This window comes from Coenobita brevimanus, chromosome 61 (genome assembly GCF_032717465.1).
Source record: "Coenobita brevimanus isolate Jiangsu-jjx chromosome 61, ASM3271746v2, whole genome shotgun sequence".
Lineage (NCBI taxonomy): Eukaryota > Metazoa > Arthropoda > Malacostraca > Decapoda > Coenobitidae > Coenobita > Coenobita brevimanus.
The window spans coordinates 28255782-28277511 of NC_137014.1; the positions used below are offsets into that span (position 1 = coordinate 28255782).

At 41.9% G+C, this 21730-nt stretch overlaps 1 protein-coding gene across 2 annotated transcripts in view; it reads left to right on the top strand.

Annotated features, from left to right (window-relative positions):
• The first annotated feature begins 4728 nt into the window (after positions 1–4728).
• The window catches only part of LOC145403813 (motile sperm domain-containing protein 1), a 109412-nt gene continuing 92410 nt past the window's right edge, over positions 4729–21730 (top strand). For both annotated transcript variants that reach the window (XM_080275492.1, XM_080275493.1), the window contains exon 1: positions 4729–4821. The gene's annotated coding sequence lies outside the window, so the exon portion shown is untranslated. The remainder of the gene's footprint in view (positions 4822–21730) is intronic.

A 21730-nucleotide genomic window follows, 5' to 3' on the forward strand; every position in this document is an offset into this window, starting at 1 on the left:
CTTTACGTGAGTCTGTGTTAGTAATTCTCCTTTGTATTTTTGCATCATCTGCAAACATATTCAGATAGCTCTCATTTCCATTGTTACTGTTTATATCATTTATATACACTGAAACATGATTGGTGCAAGCACTGAACCCTGTGGTACTCCACTAGTCATTTTTTTCCATGATGAGTAGTTTCCTCTTAGTACTGTTCTCATTTCTCTTTTTATGAGAAAGTCTTGCATCCAACAAAACAGGGTTGCCTCGAATTCCTCCTTGATGGTACAGTTTCCATAAAAGTCTTCGATGCGGTACTGTGTCAAAAGCTTTCTTGAAATCCAAATAGATACTGTCCACCCATCCCTCCCTTTCCTGTATTGTGTTTGTTACTCTGTCATAGTAGCTCAACAGATTAGTAACACATGATTTTCCATTTCTGAAACCAAACTGTCTTTCTGTTATCATACTGTGTTCTTCTAGATGATTTACCCAAGCTTTTCTTATAAGCTTTTCTAATACCTTGCTTACAATACTGGTCAGTGATACTGGTCGGTAGTTGAGTGGATTTTGTCTATTTCCTTTCTTGAATAAGGGGACAATATTTGCTTTTTTCCAAATATCAGGTAGTTTACCTTGACTCAAGGATTTCTTGAAAATTAAGAATAATGGTTTACTTAACTCCTTTGCACATTTTCGTAGTACCCAACATGAAATTTCTTCAGGACCACTTGCTTTTCCTCTGTCTAATCTACTTAACTCCTCCTGTATTACTTTTTCTGATATTTGTATATCTGGTAGTATGTGTGGACATGCATGTTCCACATAGTCCCTCTCAAAATCTTTTTCTTCTGTAAAAACTAATTGGAAATTCTTATTCAGTGCTTCACAAATATCTTTCTCTTGTGTATAAGTGATTCCCTCGTCCGTAATGGATTGTATTATATCTTTTACTTTGGTTTTGCTTCTGATATAGCTGTAAAACAGCTTTGGTTGATCACTACTTTTATTTATTATATCCTCCTCAAACTGTTTTTGGGCTTCCCTCCTTATTCTTGTATAATCGTTTCTTGCCTGTTTGTAATTATTATACGCCCTTTCACTATCATGTCTTCTGTATCTATTCCACAACAAATCTCTTCTTTCTTTTGATTTTTTACATTCTGTATTGAACCATTTCTGTATTTTCTTATCTGCTTCTTTGTGCTGTGGGATGTACTTCTGGACTCCTATTTCATAAAATTCACAAAATTTTTTATATACAGCATTTAAATCTTGTCCTCTAAGCTCATTTTCCCAATCAACTTCTAAGAAATACTTCTTTAGGTCTTGATAATTTCCCTTTTTATAGTTTAGGCTCTTTTTGTAACTGTCATTGCTGTTTACTATGTCATATGCTATCCTGAAGTTATAATTTAGTACTGCATGATCGCTTTTGCCGAGTGGAGGGTGATATATTAAAATGTCAATATCATTTTCTTGCCTAGTAGATATTAGATCTAGCACTGAAGGTACATCAAGTCCTCTTTTTCTGTTGGTTTCCCTCACATGTTGCGTTAGGAAGAACTCTTGTACGAGATCCAGGAGCTTTTACTCCCAACAGCTTTCTTGGCTAATTATATCTGGAGTATTTCAATTTATATTTGTATTGAAATCCCCAGTTAGTATAATTCTTTCTGATTTCTCTTCCATTTTGTGTAGTAATGATCTTAAACTCTGAATTGTACTCTCTGCCAGGTCCTCATATTCATCTCTTTCCCATGTGTTTGATCTGGGTGGCATGTACAAATTGGCTACAATTACTTTACCTTCAGATGTGTTGATCTCTACTGCAATCAGTTCTACTTGTGATGGTATATCTAGTTTTATTTCATTGACTTTTAGATTTTTCTTAGTTAATATTATAATTCCTCCTCCTTTTTTTAAATTTCTGTCTCTTCTCCATATATTGTATTCCTCTAAGTTTAGTATGTCATTGGATATCCTTGGTGTTAATTTTGTTTCAGTTAGGCATATTATTTGTGGTTCATTTTCTCTGACATAATCATTCATCTCTAGTAATTTAGATACCATTCCATCCACATTTGAGTACATCAACTTTATCATCTTGTTTATATACTTGTCATGACATGGTTCTACTACCTTCCTCCTTTTTATTTCATCCTGTTTGTGTACCACTTTCGTACCTGCAATCCTATTACTTTGTAAAAAAATTTCTTCTTCTCCTCTTCTGATCTTCCCTCATTTTTTGTTTTTGCTTCCTCCCTTTTCTCTTTCAGTAATTCCAGTTCCTCTTGTGTTAGGCATCTTTTTATCCATACATTTTTGAACTCCTCTTTTTCCATAAGATTCTTTGCATTTTTTAGTATCTCTTCCACAGTGTTTAGGCTCTGGAAAGTCACCTTTAGAGGTCTTGTCTTCCTTTTCTCATATTTCCCTAACCTTTTGTGTTCCTCTATGTCTTTACTACAGATTTCCTCTGATATTTCTTTCAGTAAGCTCATTACATTTGCCATCTCCTTTTTGTCTCTTGTGATCTCTTTTACTTCTTCCTCTTCTATACCAGTGATTACTATAGATTTGTTTATATCTACTGAAGCTCTAACTTTGGATTGTTTTGGATTATTCTTTTCACTTCCTTTTTAATGCTTTTTTCCTCCACCCTTGTTTCTAAGTCTTTCTTTACTTTCACCATTTCAGCATACGTGGTTTCCACATCATTTTTGTAGCTTTGCACAGCTTCATTCACCTGTGTTATCTTCTCCTCAATATCACTGCTCTGGTCAATAAGACTGCTTACTTGCCTAATTGTCTCTCTGTCATTTTTGAACTCTTCCAAAACAGTCTCGTGATTGACTACTGTACTTGCCATTTCACTCATTTTCTTCGTATTGTACTCAATTCCACTGTTAGTTCACTGATGGTTGTGTCTTTCTTATTGGCCTCCCTTCCTAGTTTTTCTATTTCTTCCTTTTGCAAGTGCATCTGCTTCTTTATTTCATCAATTTCATTTTTGAAAGTCATTTCTAGTTTGTTTACACGTTCAACCAGTCTGTTGTGGGTCTCCACTTCAACCAGTTCTTGGTAGAAATCATCTTTTTGCTTTTTACTTTTATCCCTTTTCTTTTCCAAATTTGGTTTACTAAAGTATGTATCCATTTTGCAATACTAAAAGTGCAGAGCATGTACTTCAATCCCCGTGTTGTTGTAGTCTAAACAAACCTCAGATGACTCAGCGTATTCTTTCGTCTTGCTTTTCTTTCCTGTTTGAACAAGTCTTGTTTAAACTTATTATTTTTTTCCTTTTAATAATGAAAAATCATTTAGTCTAACCTGGTACAGAGCTTGACTCATACAAAGATACTAATTTAGGTAATGCCTCTGGCCGTGTTGGTTCGGTACGGAGCGCCGATGTCGGACGTCTGCCTCGGTTGAATCCCCTCAGCCGCACCCTTGGCGCCAGATGAACCACAGTGACTGTGACTGCGCAATAATAGTGATCGAGCAGTGACGAGGCGGAATAGTGAATTGACAGTGATAGACCAAAGTGTTAGCAAGAATATACACAGTGAACTACCATACAGAAATAAGATAAACGCTAAAGCAGTGGAGGATCAAAAGCAACCTACGAGTAGAAAATAACAGTGAACACACTACCGTTAGACTCTACCTCATACTACCATAATCATAATTAGACCCCAGTGCCTTACACCCCCCGCCAGTGAGAAATAGCTCTAGCATCTCCACTCGCCTAGAGACCCTGGACTATACCATATATTCCGCCTCAAGTGTTGTTTTCACTGTATTCCCAAACAGTATCCTGCGAGATACTATTAACCCTATCTAGTTATAAGAGTTTATAATCGCCCAGTATATCGTGTCTGTAATATCTGCTGATTCCCCTGTCTGACAGTAATACACGTGTAAGGTTATTGCCTGGAGTTTTTGTGTCCAGCCTCTCTCTCATTTGTCTAAGCCCCGGTCTCGAAAGAGAGCCCCGCTACACGTTAGGCGTTTAAGGAACGGGAAGCCGAACCTACAGTAAAACACCTAGCATTACACCAGCCTTAGGTGTTGCTAGAACGGAAAGCCGCCCTAAAAACGCCTAGTATAACAGTAAAGAAGAGGTGTCGGAGTAATACTCTTAATAGCTCGTGAATAGTTTTGATTCCCGCTAGTTTGTGCTCGACGCACTGGGCCAAATCCACTACGCGGGCAACTGTTCAGCATGGCCAAGAGCAAGAGGGTATGAGGCGGCAAGAGTACGTCAACGCGGAGTATTTATTAGATAATAGATTAGGCTATGCATCACCTTATGGAGGTCATATTCAACCAGATAACTCTGGAAGAAGGTACGTCACACATGAGTTTGCGTCTAGGAAATGTCCTCCCCTCTGTCCTTTTGCTTTGTGTATCTATTGCTTGTAGTTTACCCATCTGGTTTTTGTTCATTGTTTAGAAATATTCACACTGCGTAGATGATTTCGTATCTTTTCGCCAGTGTTGTTGGCCGTATCAGCACACTTGGCTACGTAAGTATAGAAAAGGCTTTAGTGTGGCCCGAAAGCTTTTTTTTTTTTTAAATTCCTTCAATTGAATTTTAATATAAAACCAGTTCGTAGCAGTTAGAATAAGATTAAACTCAAGCAGGGGGTTGTGATGGTGTGGAAAACAACTGTAGTAATAAATTTAAACTTGGCGCGGCGAGATGGAGGCCATGGCGTAGTTATGACTCGAGAGTGACGTCACGGCCCAGCTGGTCACCAAAAACAATCTCTTTGTCGCCTGTCGCTGGGCCTTGTATTTTACTACTTTACTGTTCTTCGGGTCAAACTTGTGAGGTGAGTTGTTGAGGGTGGGTTGATATAGTGTACATGGTTCAGCTAGTGCAGTTTAAAGGTTGATTATATTGGAAAACGATATAATTTGGTTTAAGTCGCAGGGACAAGCGTTACGACTCTGAAGGGTGAAGCATCGTCAGACTTGCGTCATTTGAGGCAAGTTAAGCATTTGGTTTATTCCTTGATGTTATGGGAATCATTAAGATGAACTGTTGTAAGAGTCATTTGCCACGGAAAAAAAATATAATAATGTACCGAACAGGGGCATGTTGCACGCACTTAAACTGCAAGGTCAAATTGTGATTACCTGTGCTTTGTTTACTTGCTTATTTATCAGTCGTTTTGTTCAAGGTCTGCGGTATAGTAGTGCTGATTCAGTTGTTGTTATCCTCTAATGAATACATAACAAGTCAGCACCGAGTTAACTCACCCAGACTGGGCTTCATGTAATTGTGGGTTGCTTTGTGAGGTTCACAGTGACCAAGAAAAAAATATCACACTTCCATTGAGGTAAACATAGGCATTATTCGAGACAGTCAAAGCACCTTATCAAATCAGTTCTTCTTCCTGATAGTTTGTTCAATTTTTCTGATTATTTTCGGGGTGGTAAATGTTTCATGTGAAATCTGTTTCCCTGTTGTTTTTAGCTATGTTCCACTGTGTCATCTCGCTTGATTCATCAGCGTGATGGTGGAAGGGGCTGTCCTAGCTTAAGTATTTAGCTAAACCTAACCTAACCTAGCATAAATATACATACCGTACCTAATTGTTTAAGCTCACCAAACCAAGCATCCAGTTTGGAAGCTGGGAAATGAAATGTATACACCATTAAATATGTTGAGTACGATTCTTTTATTACGCCAGAAACAAACAGCTGTAGGTATGGCTTAAGAAACATGATGATAAAACAGTTGGAAATTTTTCAGCAGGAAAGGACAATTTACCACCCTGAAAATACAGTAATCCCTCAATTATCCGACATAATAACGGCCAACACATGTCTGGGTAGTGGCAATGTCCAGATAATGAACAATATCCCCCCTACTCCAACCTATACCAAAGTTACTTGTATAGTACTTCTGCTGACTTTGACAGCATTTTTCGGTCATTAGACATCAAAACACACATAGGAATATGGAATTGTATTGCTAAACACCAAGAAAACATTGAAAACCAAAAAACACCCTACCGGTACCTGTACACTACTGTGTGTATAGTAGCAACGCCTAATTTTGGTGCCGTTTTCAGGTCAATCTGCTATATTTAGACATCAGAACACTCATAGGAATATCCAAAGTATATAATGCTAAATACTGTACCAAGAAACCCATGAATAAAAACCATTGAAAACCAAAAACACCCTACCTGTACAATACTGTATGCACAGTACTGGTACCATACCCTTCCTAATTTTGGCACTGTTTTCAGGTCAGTCTGCCATATTTAGACATCAAATCACACATGGGAATATCCAAAGTAATGCCAGACACCAAGAAAACCTGGAAAAAAAAACACTGAAAATCAAAAAATACCCAACCTATACACTATTGTATGGGTATGTACAGTACCCCTCTTAATTTTAGCACAGTTTTCAAGTCTGCCATATTTAGATGTCAAAACACGCATAGGATTATCACTGTTAATGCTGAACACCAAGGAAGCAATGCATAAACAATGATCTATCTATCTATCTATAGCCTGACGCCCTAATCCCGCAAAGGGTGGCCGCAGACAAAACGCCTCCAAGTCACTCTGTCACCCACCATTTGACTACCCTCCCCCTAACTCACCCCCCCCCTCATATACCTGTCAACTCCATCCCTCCACCTCATCCTCGGTCTACCCCTCCCTCCACCTCACCTACATACACCCTCTTAGTCAGTCTTTCATTCTCCATTCTCTCCACATGTCCAAACCACCTCAGTGTATTTCTCCTAATCTTCTCAGCCACATCCACATCTACCCCACAACGTTCCTTCACTTCTTCATTCGTCAACCTGTCCCTCCACGTCACTCCACATGCTTCTCTCAAGTAACTCATTTCCGCTGCTCTCACTCTTGACTTGTTCCCCTCTTGCAAGGTCCACGCCTCGCTTCCGTACATCAGGGTAGGGATCACAATACTATCATGCAGTGACTTCTTAACTTCCATACTCACCTCCCTATTTCTCATCACTGCTTTCAGTGTACCACCAACCTTCCTTCCCTGCTGTACCCTTTCACGTACTTCATCCCCCAAAGTTCCATCCTTACTCATCACACTACCCAAGTACTGGTACAGTACTTGAATGCACTCACATTCTCCATATCCTGACCATCCAACCTCACTGCATACTCTGCGACTTCATTCCTCTCAAACACCATAACTTTACTTTTGTTTACATTAACTTTCAGATTCCTCCTCCTACACACTGTCCCAAATTCATTCACCAAACCTTGCAACTCCCATTCATCTTCACTCAACAATACTGTATCATCAGCAAACAGCAACACAGGAAGCTTCCAAATCTCACCCTCATTCACTAGGGCCAGCCCCACATCCACTGCCCTACCTTGCACCTCCTTTACAACCCCATCCATATATATATTAAACAGCCATGGAGACATCACACACCCTTGTTTCAGTCCCACACTGAGATCAAAGAACTCACTCAGCTCACCATCCACTCGCACCGTAGCCCTAGCTCCCTTGTACATACTCTTCACAGCACTCAACAATTTCCCCTCCACTCCATATATTCTTAATACCTTCCACATACCTTGCCTATCTATTCTGTCATAAGCTTTCTCCAAGTCCATGAAGGCAGCATACACTTTCCTTCCCTTCTCTAGATACTTCTCCACTAAACATCTTAGAACAAACATCTGATCTACACACCCTTTTCCCTTCCTAAATCCCCCTTGTTCTTCTCCAACTAGCTCCTCTGTCATATGCCTAACCCTATCAATGAGTATTCTACCATATATTTTACCAGTCACACTAAGAAGGCAAATACCCCTATGATTACCACATACTTCTCTCTCCCCTTTTCCTTTGTACAGAGGAACAGTTATACCTGATTTCCAGTCCTCTGGAACCCTTCCCTCTTCCCAAGCCAATCTACACAACTTCCATATCCACTCCACAACAATCTCACCCCCATACCTAAGCATTTCACCACACACTCCATCAATTCCTGGGGCCTTTCCCAGCTTAATCTTCTTCATCGCTTCCACTACTTCCGCCCTACTGATCTCTTCCTCCCTCCTCTCATCTCTTCTTCTCCCAGCCATTCCCCAACCACTTATACTCACACTGCTCTCACTCTCTACATTCAACAAATCCTCAAAGTGCTCCTTCCATCTCCTCAATTTCTCTTTCTTCTCCACCAACAATCTATTATTCCTATCTTTCACTCCCCTATTATTTCCCCTTTCACACTGGCTTACTTAAAAAACTTCAGGACGGTTGGAAAATCAGTTATCTGACACCAGTGATAACTGCTCCTGGGCCACAAAAAAATTCTACGGCTAAATATGTCACCGGAAATTGGTTAAATTGGCGTAAATGGTATACCATCATCTTTGCTGGTATTTGTAGGATAAGTTAAGCTAATAAAAACATGGAAAACTGATGAATAAAAGTACAGAAATGCATTGAGAATTAGTAGCTAGTGTTCAAAAGTAAAATTTGCCTTCATATAACTTCCCACCATCCTAGTGCAAAATTGGCAGCATCTTCCAAGTGTTAAGCACATCAAGATGCAGAATTTCATGAGCTTTCTCATGGTCACTTTGGAATTTCAATATGGACAATAGTATTCGAGTAAATCGCAAAAAAAATATAAAAACTCACAAGTCTGTGCTATCAGTGTGAGGGAGGGGGGGGAGCCAGGAGGGTATGGAGGGGGCAGAAGTAAGGCTGTGGTCAGGATTTTCACCCTTGTGTCACGAGGCAGACAGGTGCTTTTACTGTACATTTACTCATGGCTTGTGGTCTGTTAGACACGTGATGGCCATTCGGAAACAAAACACCCTGTGACTGGGCGACTTTGGATGTTCGGGAGAGAGGCGGATGGCTGCCTCAGATCATTTGACACCACATGTGGGTTAAAGTCATATTACTTAGGTGCTGGAGGTTTGTTGGGAGTGATCGGACATATGCGCGATTTTGACCATTCAGTACAGGAACGGACGGACATTTTAGCTCTGGTTGTGGTTTACGGCCTATTGCCCGCTCATGGCTCGAGCCCAGTGGCCACGATACTGAATAGTTGAACATGTTGGCTGGCTGGTCAAAGTTCTCTGGGACTTTTACATCCAGATAATAGCAAACAAATTCGGATAATAGTTTAATAGAGCTAAGGTCCAGTATCTGGACAGTGAACAGGTCCAGATACTGCATGTCCGGATAAATGAGGAATTACTGTATATCGTGTCATTTGATCAGTTCAGTTTTAGATGAGGGAAGATGGTCAATGATCAGTTGCTGTTAACTTTTTAGCTACTCAGTACTGTATCTACTTGTTTCAACACCAGTTTTAAGGTGGATGTTATTTTGTTTGACTTCTCTAAGGCATTCGATGTACTGAGTCACTGTATCCTCCTCCAAAAATTTAGGTGTCTTGGGATCTCTGATGCTCTTCTAGGTTGGCTGGGTTCCTTTTTACAGAACAGTGTCCAGAGTCAACAGTAGCTTCAGACAAGTTAAGAGTGGTCTACCTCAGAGCCCAGTCCTGGGGCCATTACCGTACTGTTTTTTATTTACTTAACACCCGTGGATTACGAGCCACAGCTCAGGCTGGGAAGCGTTGCGTTGCGAGTCACAGTTCAGGCTGGGAAGCATCGTGTTGCAAGCCACTGCTCAGGCTGTGCTAACCTTCCAGTGGCTGTGCATCCCCTATGCAAACTTATGCATGGCGCTATGCAAAGATGGAGAGGGAGAGTTTTTTTTTTTTTTTTTTTTTCCCCCACCAGATGATGCCCTGAATGTTTGTCTTCAAGTTTATAATAAACAAGATTTTGTGTGTGTGTGTGTGTGTGTGTGTGCACCACAGGGTGGGATACAAAAGGTAACTGCGCAATCCGCGGGTTAAATCACTTCCTATCCTGTCACTTATAACTGTAAGCCTTTTGTGGATGGCCTTGAGAGTTATCTGAAAATTAGACGTCAGTCTCCTCTTTTCCTGGCCCACGATGTTTGTCCCTGTCAGAGAGATATTGACAGGATTTGCTTGGTGGCTGGTTCATGGGGTCTTGACTTAAATAAGGCCAGGTGTGCAATATTTAACTTCCAACGTGGGTCCATAGCCTGGGAAAGTTTGAATACAGTACATTAAGAGATTATCACCTCCAAAGTTGTTGTATATCCACAGTTACCTCCCATAGAGACCTTGGTATATTACGGTAGTTGATGCCACACTTTGGTTCCATATTCACATTAGGTCTCTAGGAAATAAAGCTGCTGATTTGAGCTAATTTGTCTAAATGCACGCTCTGTGGAACAAGGGAGTTTATTATATGACTACAGGTCACACTTTAGACCCCAGTTAGAAAGTGGTTCTTGCCTAAGGAACACTTGATACCTTGGTGATCTCAGGCTTTTGGAGTCAGTACAGAGAAACTGGATTAGGTATATTTTGAGGGCCTCTTTGGTCTCCCTTACAGTGAATGACTTGTATTACGGTACTTGATCTCTACTCTGTACAAGGACAGTTGCTGCACGAAGGTTTCTTAAAGTACTGGAAAAAATATTTTGTGGTACCGGGTAAGTATGGTATTCATCCTGATGAGATGTTTGTATTGAGCTGGACAGTTAGCTCAAGAGGTTATACAGTAGATTTTAAAGTTGCACATTCTCGACGCTCACTGTAGGCTTGCAGACAGTTCTTTTCTGTTAGGGGTATCAATTTTTGGAATTCTCTGCTGGGTGATGCTGTTGCTTTGGAATTGTTTGATGCTCTTAAGTCACCCCTACACAGATCACTAGGTCCTCTCCTCTTTCAATTTGTTGATTAGATTTCTAACAACATGTACAGTATATGTTATCAGTCCATACATCACAACTATTAATCATCATCATCATCCGGACCTCCACCCAAGGGCAGGGTACACAGTTCAGTCGTTATACACCTGCTTAGCATATCCTAGATGTTTACTAGTAATGACTGCCATACCTGCAGGTCTGAGCTGCCCCATATATCTACTCCTGAACCTTGCCCCTTATAGCCTAGTTTACATGCTTCGAGGTAGCCAACCAGGTGAGTTTTAGTCACAAGTTTTTTAGATAATATTGATGCATTTCTGTCTGTCTATCTATCTGTTGCCAGATGCCTCAATCCCATAATGGGTGGCCACAAACAAATCGCCTCCATGTCGCCCTGTCCCCTGCCATTTCACTGTCCTGCTCCCAGCTCACCCGCCCCCCAACTCTCATATACCTCTCCACTCCATCCCTCCAATCTCATCCTTGGCTTCCCTCTCCCTCTTCCGCCTCACTCACATACACTCTCCTCATCAGTCTCTCACTCTCCATCCTCTCCACATGGCCAAACCACCTCATTGTGTTTCTTTGTTGCTTCACAAATAATAACAAGTTTGCAGTGAACACCTTGGTGTTCTCCTGATATGGTTGAGTTGGTTAACTATGTTCACCTCATATTTCACTGTAGCTATGATTTAGAAGTCATTAAGAAATGCTCAAGTGATTCTGGTTCACTTCCACAGCATGAACACTTTTCTTATCTGCCACAGATTTACTTCTACAGTTCAGTTTTAGATTGCTGTTCATGCTTTTGACATCAGTGCACTTTCTTGGCTGCTGTCTGTTCAGAATCTGTAAGAGTTGGTCTTAAACTGCTGTATGTTGAAGTTTGGGAGGAAATAAACAGAAGTGAATTCTTTGTTATTTAAATTCCATCAGTCCAGTTACATATTTTCTCTTTATTCTTGCCATTTGCTAATTATTCAGTTCAGTTTATGAGAATGTCACAGTACCGAAGGAATTGCTGAAGGAAATATTTAACCCTTCTCGGCCTGAACGGTCTTGGATTGAAGGAATTAAAGTTTCATTGAAATATATGAAAATAACTTTCTTGTTCCCTCAAATTTTGATCACAACTGTATGGAAAGAGTAATGATATTTTGGAATGCATCCAGTTAGATTGTACCCAGACTTGAGCAGACATCTTATACCTGTATTCATTTTGCCCCAAATTCCTCATTAAATTATAGAAATATAATGATTGTGGTATGCAAGATCAAGCTGAGAGAAGTAAGGTGAATCGGGAAAGAGAGGAGCAGTCAGGGAAAAAAAACTGAAAGTTGAGAAGCTGAGGATCAAAGAAATGGCAGATATTACTTGACCAAAGTAGGGGAGGAGTTAGGATCAGTGAATTGGAATCAAGTGGATCTGGACAGCTTGTGGAATGTATATAGGGATTGCTTATTTAGGAATGCTAAAGCAGCGTGTGGTGTGGCAAGAGTAACAACAAAGAAGAAAGGTACGGCATGGTGGGATGATGAGGTTAAGAGAGCGGTGGAGGAAAAGAGGAAGAAATGGCTAGAGTGGTTACCGGACAGGGGTTCAGTTGAAATAAGAACTGAATATATTGAGAACAAGGGTGAAAGATGAGTTTTGGGCAAGAGTAGAAGCGTGTATGGACAAGTTTGAGAGGAGCGAGAGAGTGCTGTTGATTGGAGATATGAATGGCAAAGTTAGGAATGTACGAGTGGATGAAGTGGTTGGTCAGTGGGGTGTGCCAGCTGAAGTAGATGGGAATGGTAGTGCTTTGGTGGACATCTGTGCTTGTAAGGGGTTGGCAGTAGCCAACACCTACTTTCGTCATAAGATGATCCACCGGTATACATGGAGAGTAATGAGGAGGATGGATGGTGAACTTGTTGAACGAAAGGCAATGATAGACTACATGTGTGTGGATGAGCGAATGAGAAGACAAGTGTTGGATGCAAGAGTGTGGAGAGGGTGGGGGAATGGAGTCTCTGACCATCACTTAGTGATGGCCAAGGTAGAGCTGCAAAGAAAGTGCCTGAGGAGACGAAGGGGACGACAGGAGGAAGCAGCTCCTGTGAGAAGAGTGGAGAAATTGCAAGATAGTGAGAAAATGACAGAGTATAAGAGCATAGTGGAAGAAAGATTGGGAAGGTATGAGCTAGAGCAGATGGAAGGGGTGGAAGACGTATGTAAGATATTCACAGAAGAGATAGGCGCAGCGTGTGAGGCGGTTTGTGGAATGAGGAGGAGGTGCAAGGGACAGCATGGTGGAATGATGAGGTGAAACGAGCTGTGGAACAAAAGAAGAAGGCATATAGTGAATGGTTAGCGAGTAGAGGTAGGGGAGAAGATGAGAGAGAAGAGAGAGGTATATGTGAGCAGGAGAAGGGAGGTTAAGAGACTGGTGAAGGAGAGTAAGAAGAAAGTGGATGAAGAGTTTGGAGGAATCTGAATGTGAAATGGAGGGAGCGTAAGAAATTGTTTTGAAAGGAGGTAAAGAAAGTAAGGCAGTGTGAAAGGGGAAATAGTAGGGGAGTGAAAGATAGGAATAATAGATTGTTGGTGGAGAAGTGAGAGAAATTGAGGAGATGGAAGGAGCACTTTGAGGATTTGTTGAATGTAGAGAGTGAGAGCAGTGCGAGAGTAGGTGGTTGGGGAATGGCTGGGAGAAGAAGAGATGAGAGGAGGGAGGAAGAGATCAGTAGGGCGGAAGTAGTGGAAGCGATGAAGAAGATTAAGTTGGGAAAGGCCCCCGGAATTGATGGAGTGTTTGGTGAAATGCTTAGGTATGGGGGTGAGATTGTTGTGGAGTGGATATGGAAGTTGTGTAGATTGGCTTGGGAAGAGGGAAGGGTTCCAGAGGACTGGAAATCAGGTATAATTGTTCCTTTATACAAAGGAAAGGGGAGAGAGAAGTATGTGGTAATCATAGGGGTATTTGCCTTCTTAGTGTGACTGGTAAAATATATGGCAGAATACTCATTGATAGGGTTAGGCATATGACAGAGGAGCTAGTTGGAGAAGAACAAGGAGGATTTAGGAAGGGAAAAGGGTGTGTAGATCAGATATTTGTTCTAAGATGTTTAGTGGAGAAGTATCTAGAGAAGGGAAGGAAAGTGTATGCTGCCTTCATGGACTTGGAGAAAGCTTATGACAGAATAGATAGGCAAGGTATGTGGAAGGTATTAAGAATATATGAAGTGGAGGGGAAATTGCTGAGTGCTGTGAAGAGTATGTACGAGGGAGCTAGGGCTACGGTGCGAGTGGATGGTGAGCTGAGTGAGTTCTTTGATCTCAATGTGGGACTGAAACAGGGTTGTGTGATGTCTCCATGGCTGTTTAATATATACATGGATGAGGTTGTAAATGAGGTGCAAGGTAGGGCAGTGGATGTGGGGGTGCTCTAATGAATGAGGGTGAGATTTGGAAGCTTCCTGTGTTGCTGTTTGCTGATGATACAGTACTGTTGAGTGAAGATGAATGGGAGTTGCAAGGTTTGGTGAATGAATTTGGGACAGTGTGTAGGAGGAGGAATCTGAAAGTTAATGTAAACAAAAGTAAAGTTATGGTGTTTGAGAGGAATAAAGTCACAGAGTGTGCAGTGAGGTTAGATGGTGAGGATATGGAGAATGTGAGTGCATTCAAGTACTGTACTTGGGTAGTGTGATGAGTAAGGATGGAACTTTGGGGGATGAAGTGCGTGAAAGGGTACAGCAGGGAAGGAAGGTTGGTGGTACACTGAAAGCAGTGATGAGAAATAGGGAGGTGAGTATGGAAGTTAAGAAGTCACTGCATGATAGTATTGTGATCCCTACCCTGACGTTTGGAAGCGAGGCATGGACCTTGCAAGAGGGGAACAAGTCAAGAGTGAGAGCAGTGGAAATGAGTTACTTGAGAGGAGCATGTGGAGTGACGTGGAAGGACAGGTTGACGAATGAAGAAGTGAAGGAACGCTGTGGGGTGGATGTGGATTTGGTTGAGAAGATTAGGAGAAATACACTGAGGTGGTTTGGACATGTGGAGAGAATGGAGAATGAAAGACTGACTAAGAGGGTGTATGTAGGTGAGGTGGAGGGAGGGAGAGGGAGAGGTAGACCGAGGATGAGGTGGAGGGATGGAGTTGAGAGGTATATGAGGGAGGGGGGGGGTGAGTTGGGGGGAGGGTAGTCAAATGGTGGATGACAGAGCGACTTAGAGGTGTTTTGTCTGCGGCCACCCTTTGCGGGATTAAGGTGAAGGGCTATAGATAGATAGAAGAAGCACTTAAAGAGACTAAAAAGAAGCACTTAAAGAGATTAGTGAAGAGGAAAAAGGAGGCGGTAAATGATGATCTAGGAAGAAAAATGAATACAAACTACCCTGAAAATAGGAAGTTATTCTGGGGAGAGGTGTGGAAATGTAGAAGTGAAAGTGGAAAGAAATGTGATGGTGTGAAGGATGTAGGTGGTAGATTATTAACTCATGGGGATGAAGTTATAACCAGATGGAAAGAATATTTTGAAAGCCTAATGAATGGGAATAGAGAGAGCAGAGCGGCTGTAAACATAAATAATTTTAGGGGTGTATAGAGAAGGAATGCGGTGTCATTAGATGTGACACTCGCACAGGTGAAGAGTGCTGTGAAGCGGCTGAAAAATGGGAAAGCTGCTAGGGTTGATGAGGTGTATGCAGAGATGCTTAAGTGTAGTGGAGAGAGTGGAATGAAGTGCGTGTTGGAGATATGTAAGAAGGCATGGATAAGTGAAACTGTGCCAACAGAGCGGAAAAAGGCTGTGATTGTACCCATGTACAAAAATAAAGGTGAGCGAAGTGAGTGCAAGAATTATCATGGCATAAATTTATTGAGTGTGGTAGGGAAGGTATATGGAAGAATTACTATAAAGTAAGAGAGATATCAGAAGTCCTAGTGTGTGATGAATGAGATGGCTTTAGGAGTGGCAGAGGATGTTTGGATCAAATATTTGCAGTGAGACAGATTGCTCAGAAGGCTTGTGAGAAGGACCATAAGGTGTTTGTGGCATTCATGGATCTGGAAAAAGCATATGACAAAGTGGACAGAGAAGGATTGTGGAAAGTTTTGCGCATGTACGGTGTAGATGGTAAGCTGCTAGGTGCTGTCAAGAGTTTTTATGATGGTAGTGAAGCATGAGTAAGGGTTAATGGGCATCTGAGTGAATGGTTCATGATTGGTGTGGGCGTGCAACAAGGTTGTGTGATGTCTCCTTGGTTGTTCAATATATATATATGGATGGGATGATGAGAGAAGTAAAAACATGAGTGATGGAGCGAGGGATGGCATTGGTAATGAATGGTGATGGATGGAATGTCTTGAATTTGTTGTATGCTGATGATAAAGTACTGGTTGCAAATACTGTACAAGAACTTGGTAGGCTAGTTCAGAGTTTTGCAGATGTCTGTGAGCTTCATGCCTTGAGAGTAAATGTAGAAAAGAGTAAAGTGATGGTTATTGAAAGAGAAGGTGACTCCCAGTGCGATGTTACAGTGAATAGAGAGAGACTGGAATTGGTGAGAGAGTTCAAATACCTGGGTACTGTGATGGAAAAGAGAGGAAAATGTGCAAAAGAAGCAGAAAGTAGGGTGACACAAGGAAGAAGAGTAGCTGGTGCAATGAAGGCCTTGATAAGAAACAGAGGCTTGAGTGTTGCAGCTGCACAAGGCTTGCATGAAGGAGTGTAGTGCCAACTTTAGCATATGGATGTAAGACTATGGTCTATTCTATCTGTATATTGCCAGACACCTTAATCCCGTAAGGGGTGGCGACAAACAAATCGCCTCCATGTCACCCTGTCCCCTGCCATTTCACTGCCCTGCTCCCAGCTCACACCTCCCTCTCTCATATAGCCTACCTTTCCACTCCATCCCTCCATCTTATCCTTGGCCTCCCCCTCCCTCTCCCATCCTCCACCTCACTCACATACACTCTCCTAGTCAGTCTCTCACTTTCCATCCTCTCCACATGTCCAAACCATGTCAGTTTGTTTCTCCTAACGCTTCCCATTACATCCACATCCACACCACAATGCTCCTTCACTTCCTCATTTGTCAGTCTGTCTCTCCATATGACTCCACATACTTCTTTCATATAACTCATTTCCATCGCTCTCACTCTTGACTTATGTCCCTCCAACAAGGTCCAAGCTTCACTTCCATACATTAGCATTGGTATCACAATACGATCATGTAGTAACTTTTTTACTTCCATGCTTACATCCCTGTTTCTTATCACTGCTTTCAAGGAACCAGCAACCATTCTTCCTTGTTGTACCCTTTCAAGCACTTCACCCTCCAAATTTCCATCCTTACTTATCACACTTAAGTACTTAAAACACACTCACATTTTCCATTTCCTCCTCATCTAACCTCACTGTACAATCCCTGACTTCACTTCTCTCAAAGACCATAACTTTACTCTTCCCTACATTCTCCTTTAGATTCTGTTTCATACACACTTTCCCAGACTCATCCACCAAGCCTTGCAGCTCCCCTTCATCTTCACTTAACAATACAATATCATCTGCAAACAACAGTGCAGGGAGTTTCCAAACAATGCCCTCTCTCACTAGGGTTGCTTCAACATCCACTGCCCTACCTTGTATATTTTTTATATCCGCATTCATATACAGATAGAACAACCATGGAGACAACACATCCCTGTTTCAATCCAACCATCAAATAGAAAAAGTCACTCAGTTCACCATCCACACGCACTGCAGCCTTAGCACCCTCCTACATACTCTTCACGGCATTCAGCAAGTTCCCATCTACTCCATATATTCTTAATACTTTCCACAATCCTTGTCTCTCCACCCTGTCATATGCTTTCTCCAAATCCATGAAGGCTGCATAGGCTACAGCTTCTTTCCCTTCTCTAGAAACTTTTCCACTAAAGATCTAAGAATGAATATCTGACCTACAGAACCTCTTCCCTTCCTAAAACCTCCCTGTGCCTCTCCAACTAGTTCCTCTTTCATTACCCTAACTCTGTCAGTAAGTATCCTGCCATATACTTTTCCTATTACACTAAGAAGAGAAATGCCTCTATGATTACCACATACTTCTTTTTCCCCTTTTCCTTTGTACAGAGGAATAATTATACCTGACTTCCAATCCTCTGGGACTCTACCTTTCTCCCAGGCCAATCTGCACATCTTTCACATCCATTTTACTACTATTTCTCTCCCTTGCTTCAGCATTTCACCACACACTCCATCAATTCCTGGAGCTTTCTCTGTTTTAACTTTCTTCATTGCTTCCACAACTTCCATCCTGCTGATTTCTTCCTCTCTTCTCACATCTCTCTGTCTCCCAGCCATTCTCCAGCCACTTACACTTCCATTACTTTCATTCTCTATGTTCAACAATTCCTTGAAGTGTTATCTCCATCTGCTCACTTTTTCTCCCTTCTCCACTAGTAATCTACCATTTCTATCTTTCACTCCCCAACTAACATCCTTGGCACCCTGTCTAACTCTCATTACCTCTTTCCAGAACATTTTCTTACATTCCCTCCACTTTACACTCAAATTCCTTCCAAATTCCTCATCCACTCTCTTCTTATTCTCTCTCACTAATCTTTTCACCTCTCTCTTCCTCTCCACATATAAATCTCTCTTCTGTCTCAACTTCTTCCACGCTCCCGTTTCTCATCCATTCACCATATGGTTTCTTCTTTCGTGCGACAGCCTCTCTCTCCTCTTCATTCCACCATGCTGTTCCCTGCACCCCCTTTCATCTTCTCTTCCTTTCACACACCACCTCACAGGCTGCACAGATTTCTTCTTTGAATATCTTGCACACGCCTTCCACATCCCCCATCTGCTCCAACCCACTTTCACCCAGTCGCTCCTCCACTTCCCTCTTATATTCTTATATTCTGCCTTTTTTCCATCCTCTTGTAACCTTTCCACCCTGCTTGTATATGCACTACTTCCTCCTGTTCTTCCCTTCTTCTATTTCTCCATTTCATGTCGACCTTGATTTTGACCATCACCAAATGGCGGTCAGAAAGTCCACTCCCTCAACCTCTATATACTCTTGCATCCAGTACACTCCCATTCATCCTGTCATCCACACACACATAATCTATCATTGCCTTCCATTCATTCATTTCACCACCCACCCTTCTCATCACTCGCCACATATACCTATGAATCATTTTGTGTCTGAAGTGGGTATTGGCTATCACCAACCCCCTCCCGGCACAAATGTCCACTAAAGCACTGCCATTCTCATCCATCGCTGCAGACACCCCCCCCTCACCTACTACTTCATCCACCTTCACGTTCTCTACTTTTCCATGCACGCTTCCACATTTGTCCAGAACTCTTCTCTCACTCTACTTGCACGATCTTGCGTTGACGCATACACACACACAATTGCCCACATTTGTAGTCTAACTTTCAATCTTACCCACACAGTGCTTGAGCCAACTGGTCCATACTCTCTTATGTTCTCCCTCTGTCTGTTACTCACAACAATACACAATCCTTCTTTTGCCCATTGATTCTCACCTACTCTCATGCATATACTCCATCCATATTCCCATTCTCTCACACTGTTACGTCGCCATTTAGTCTCAGTTAATCCACAAATCCACTTTTGCACCCTCAAGGACCTGGACTATCTCTTGCTTTCACCTCATCATTTGGACCCCTTACATTCCAGGTAGCTATCCCTACCAGGTCCTTTGTTCGGTCCTTAGTTATCATCTTTTGGTCAGTCCTGGTCCGAGGCTTCTTGTTCATATTTTTAGTTAGTTGTTTTCCAGGGAGGGACACTAACCCCTCGCCAACCTACTTGTTGTCACGTAGGGAAATGTGTTAGTTGGTTATAAGGTTACCACCCAGCATTGTAAATGCTTTTCTGGTTTACAGGAAATTATTTGACATGCCACTAAATGTGTGGCATGAAAATGAGAAGTCAGGAGTAAGAGCAGTGGAGGTGGGACTGCTAAGGAATGTATGTGAAGTACAGAGGGTGGATAGGATACGAAATAGTGTGACTTGTGAAAGATGTGGAGTGAGGAAGTCGGTGGACACCAGAATCGAGAGTGTATTGAGATGGTATGGTCATGTGGAGAGACTGGATATCTGAGCAGTTTTGAAGGAAGGAGGAGGTGAGGTAGGCCAAGGAGAAGGTTGAGAGATATGGTGGATGAGTGTGTGAGGAAGAGAGGAGGTTTGGAAGTCAGTGAGGCTAGGGAACTGGCAAGAGATTGAGCTGGCTGGATGAATGTTGTGAGGAGAAGTGCCTGATAAGGGATTTGGCATCCTTTTTTAACGTGGCAGCGTCCAGATTGACTCTGTCAGATACGTTTATGTGAAGTTACAAAACGTGGTGAATGTTTTTGGTGTATCCAATAGAGCCAGGATTCCAGGGGCTTAAATGATGAGTGAATGGAAGCATGGCCTATTGAATTGGGCAAATTTGATCTGTCTGGACATTGAGTGGGAAAGGAGGTCCGGATGATGATGATGATGATTTCCATTAGAAGATTCATTGTTACAAATAATTTCTTGTAAACCAGATCATTTAATTTGTTGGGTGGTAACCTTATAACCAACCAACACGTGTTATCCACGTGTCAACAAGTGGGTTGGCGGAGGGTTGATGCCCCTTCTCAAAAAACAACTACCAATAACTAAAAATACAAACAAGAAGCCTCGGACCACGATGGACAAACAGGTGACGACCAAGGACTGGACAAAGGACCCGGTACAGATTGCAACTTGGAATGTAAGAGGTGTGAATGATGAGGTGAGAGAGAGAGAAGTTTGTACAGGTGCAAAAGTGAACATGTGCATTAACTAGGAGGCTAAATGGAGAGGTTAGAGTGTGAGAGAATGGGAGTATGGATGAGATATATGTGTGGGAGTAGGTGAGAATGACAGGGCAAAATTGGGTGTACGTACTGTTATGTGCAAGAGATGGAAGAGTATAAAAGAGTATGGACCAGTTGGTTCAGGGATTGTGTGGGTTAGACTGAAAGTAGGAGTACAATGTGGGTGACTGTGTGTGTTTATGCACCAAATGCAAGATTGTGCAAGCAGAGTGAAAGAAGACTTCTGGGCAAATGTGGAAGTGTGCATGGAAAAGTTTGAGAGGAATGAGAAAGTGTTTTTGATTGGAGATGTGAATTGAAAAGTAGAGAATGTTAAGGTGGATGGAACAGTTGGTGAGTGAGATGTGCCTGCAGAAGTGGATGGGAGTGGCAGTGCTCTAGTGGACATTTGTGTAGGGAGGGAGTCAGTGATAGCCAATACCCTCTTCAGGCACAAAAATAATCCACAGGTATACATTGTGAGTGATGAGAATGGTGGATGGTTAACTGAGTAAATGGAAGGCAATAATTGATTATGTGTGTGTGGATGAGAGAATGAGAAGGTACAATGGATGCAAGAACATACGGAGGTTGGGGGAGTGGACTTTCTAATCACCACGTGATGGTGGCGAAAGCTGGGGTTCAAGTGCATTAAGTATATTGGCTGAAAAGGAGGAAGTAGTCCATACAAGGAGGGTAGAAAGGATACAAGAGCATAGAGAAAAGGCACAATATAAGAGAGAAGTGGGGGAGCGATTGGACAAATATGATTTTGGAGCAGATGGGGTAGGTGGAAGGTGTGTGCAAGTTATTCACAGTAGAAATCTGTGCAGCATGTGAGGTGGAGAGTGGGATGAAGAGAAGATGAAAGGGGGTACAAGGAACAGCATGATTGAATGATGAGGTGAGATAAGCTCTGATGCAAAAGAAGAAAGCATACAGCATAGTGAGTGGATGGGAAGCAGAGGCATGGAGGAGGTTGAGAGATGGCAGAGAGTTGTGTGTAGAGAAGAAGAGAGAGGTGAAAAGATTAGTAAGATAGAATAAGAAGACAATGGATGATAAATTTGGAAGGA